The sequence below is a fragment of the Tupaia chinensis genome, unplaced genomic scaffold, assembly GCF_000334495.1.
Source record: "Tupaia chinensis unplaced genomic scaffold, TupChi_1.0 Scaffold000096_1, whole genome shotgun sequence".
Classification (NCBI taxonomy): domain Eukaryota; kingdom Metazoa; phylum Chordata; class Mammalia; order Scandentia; family Tupaiidae; genus Tupaia; species Tupaia belangeri.
In genome coordinates this window covers 6,127,564-6,131,169 of record NW_006159558.1, presented here as the reverse complement: position 1 = coordinate 6,131,169, position 3,606 = coordinate 6,127,564, and positions in this window count along the sequence as shown.

The window sequence follows — 3,606 nt, the reverse complement described above, 5'->3', positions numbered from 1 at the left end:
TGCGCCCAGTGTTTTTTAATAAGACACCAGACCCAGGACTCGAACCACACTGTCGGCCATGCAGGATCCAGCTGCCTTATCCTCCACATCACCTGCTGGGCCTACTTTTCATTTTGAATGAATCATTTTATCAGAATTTTTTGTTTACACTACTGAGATCACTTCCTCCTCGAAACCAACAATGGGGGTGCATGGTGGCGAGGCAGGACGGTAACTGGACCCCACGGGAAAGTCCTCATCTCCCTTCCCAAGACTGCACATGCCCGGCATGCACATGCGTTACCCAAGATCCCGGCTGGCTAAGGCTGGAGATGGATCTCCGTGTGGAGACATCCTGGGCCGGTAGTGCCAAACCACAAGGTGGCAGCTCTGTGTCACTGTGCTGTCCTATGGAGTCGGCTTCCTGGTCTCACGCACCTTGGACCTTTCTAGAACAGTAGCACCAGAGACAAGACATATAAGAGACAATCCCCAGCACCAGGAGAGCCTTTCGGACCAATCAGCTTGGCTGGGCGGGACTGCATCTCCCAGAATCCTCTGCCTGTGTGGTTCCTCACAAGCGAACAGCAGGGGATACCCTCTCCCCAAAACTGAACGGCAAGGAGGGGAGGGCAGCAGCTTCCCTACAGCTTGCCTGTTAAAACTCTGTGTCTCAGTGGATAATAACATTATCTTTCTTCTTTCTCTTTTTGGTGTATTGTTTTTGTTGTCGTCATTTTGTCTGTTTGTTTTTTTGTTTTTGTTTTTATTTGCCATAGGGTACATGCACTCACTGGAGAGATGCAGAGACAGAGAGAGGGAAAGTGAGAAATCACCCCCCAGAGGGATGGCCATACCACAATCTCTTCTCCTCCACCTCCTCGTGGGATTTGGGGCATGCATGCACACGCATCCAGCGTGATTGTAAAGCCACCGGGTTTTGGACAAGGTCAGCCGTGTGGGAGTCCAGCAACTTTGCCGCCACGTCGCCTGCTGGCTCCATGACAGTACCTTTTGCGAGTACAGAGGCTACAGTTGTTCTATTTTCTTTTCATAACATCTTCTAGCCATGACTCATTTATGCCACGTCCGTGGCACAACGGGTGACCTTCAAAATATGTGAGAGAGAAATCCCCGGAAATATGCTTCCTAAATCAAAGGAACAGGCATTTCTAACTTGACAGATATTGTCAAATTGCTGTCCAGAGAGGTTTAATCAGCGTACACCCCCACTGGGGACCGACGAGGGTGCCGGGCCAGTGCGGGGTCCCAGGGGAACAAAACGATCGCTCTCGTTTGCGTCCACAACGAGGAGGAGCGTGTTTCCGCAGGTCCGTCCGTCAGCTGGTAGCACGCATGTATTTCGCCCGTTTCTCCGTCGATCTTTCCCTGATCAGTTGGGAGGCACTCTTTATTTATGAAAGGCACCCGTTCTTTGCCCTGGCGTGCCTTTCAGTTTGTCTCCTGTCTCAACTGTCCCATGGGCTTCTCTTCATGTAGACTTTCATGTCGTTGAACGTATGAGTCTTCTCTTTCATGTTTCTGAATTTGGGGTCATAGTTTTTTGTGTGCTTGTTTTTTAAGAGAGATTTTTACTAAAGGGCGTGTGCGCTCCCCAGAGACAGTGAGAAATCACCCCCTGGGAGGATGGCCAAACCGCAATCCCTTCTCCATTCTTCTCTTGGGATTTTGGGCATGCATGCACACATGCCCAGCGTGAGTTTAAGCCACTGGGTCTGGGACTCGAACTGTGGTCAGCTACATGGGAGTCCAGCACCATAACCATTAAGCCATCTGCTGGTCCCTGTCTTGGAGTCATAGCTTGAAAAGCCTTCTCCATTCCAAGATTGTACACTTGTCTGATTTGAAGCCTACACCACCCACCCCTGTATAAAGTGTAACCCCACAGCAGTTAAACCGCTTCCCACCCACCCCATGGCTCCAGACCTAAGCTGGAAGCAGCAGAGGGATCAATCAGTCCTGGCCCCTGCCTCTGCAGAGAGAACTGAGACCCCTCCAGAGGCACTGTGGTCACATGAGTCGTCCCGACAGCCACCCAGGGAGCACAGGCCCAGAAAGCCACCTTTGGTGCCCCCCCCCCTCAGCTCCTGCCTGACCCTGAGCACCTCCGTGGGCTCTCTGGGGAACCCGGAGAGGACTGGAGAGCAGTGGCCACTTCATGACAGTCACGCCCTAGGCCCAGGTGAATCCAGTTGATTTGAAAACAAGGCAAGGCCCAGGGCCAGGAAATGTTGTGGTTAAGGCACCAGACTCCCAGATGGCTGACCATGGTTCAAGGTCTGGGCCTAGCAGCCTGCTCGCTCCCCCTGCTCTCTCTGGTGAATGCCTTTGCCCTATAGCAAATTTAAAAAGAATAATAATAATTAAATTAAAAATTAAATAAGTCATTCTTTTAAAAACAAAGAAAACTAGACAAGGCCCTGGACAGCAAGCTGCAACAGGAATTTTGAGTGGGATGGGTAGAACTCCAGAGAGCCAGAGAAAACCTGCCCGGTGGACCTTTCCCAGCGGAATAGAGAAGCCGGTTCTTTCTTTTTTTTTGGTAAATATGTAGATGTCTTTTATTTGTCAAGAATAAACGTCAGTTTTTTTTAGAACAGTCAAGTACAAAAAATGAGTGAATTTTACATGCCTATGGCTTAAGAAAAGTTAGAAACTATCAAACATTCTGAGGGTACTGAGGCACTAAATGCAGAAATCCCCTGAATTATCTGAATGTTTGTGTTCAATATTCAGATACGCAGTTGCTTTCTTTGGATGCTGAAATATTTCAATGAAATGATTCAAGGCTATTCTCCCCCTGGAAGACAGAGTTTAAGCCATCAGATATGCAGTACATTCCAATGAAAGTAGTGCGACGCACTCCAGGTCAGAGCAAAGGGTTTCTACACCTGGTTTCTACACCTATACTTTGAAACGGTTGTTTGGGCACAGCAATGTATCAACCCCAGGAAGGCACGGTGAAGCAGTCTTCATGTCACAGGGCCCGAGAATCTCTCAGAGCACTACCTACTGGGTAACACAGCAACCATTAGAAAGCTCCATAAAACTACTGGGAGGTTAGAGTGTTAGCTCACAATACATTCCAAACACACTGTCAGATTCTTCCTTAAGTTTATATTTAAAAAGGCTCACCCTAGACTATAAATGCAATCAGAAGCGTAACGTGAATGCGTTCTGATCTCAATGACACGGGGACTTTGCTCTTTGGCTTAATACTTAGCAAAGTCGCAGTAATTTGGCAGCAGAAAAGATTCACGCTCACTGAAAAACAGCCACTGAGAATTCCCTAGCAGTGATTACTCAGCAGTGTCATTTACATAAGGATTCTGCATAGCTCTTACTTCGCTCCAAAGTGCTCTTCCATGAATGTCAGTAACTGGCCATTTGCCAGGCACGAAATAAGTAATAAAGCAAATAAAGACAGCAAGAAAATCAAAGCACATTTCTAACTTTTTAATAACTTCTGCTTGTGATGACCTTCTGTGCCTTGGAACTTCTGGTTTACATAAAATTAGGGTTCTTGCGGTCCTTTTCCAGGTTGCTACCCGATGCCATATAGGGCTGGTTCTGGAATATCTCAGAGGTAGCTTTCTTTTTAGAGAA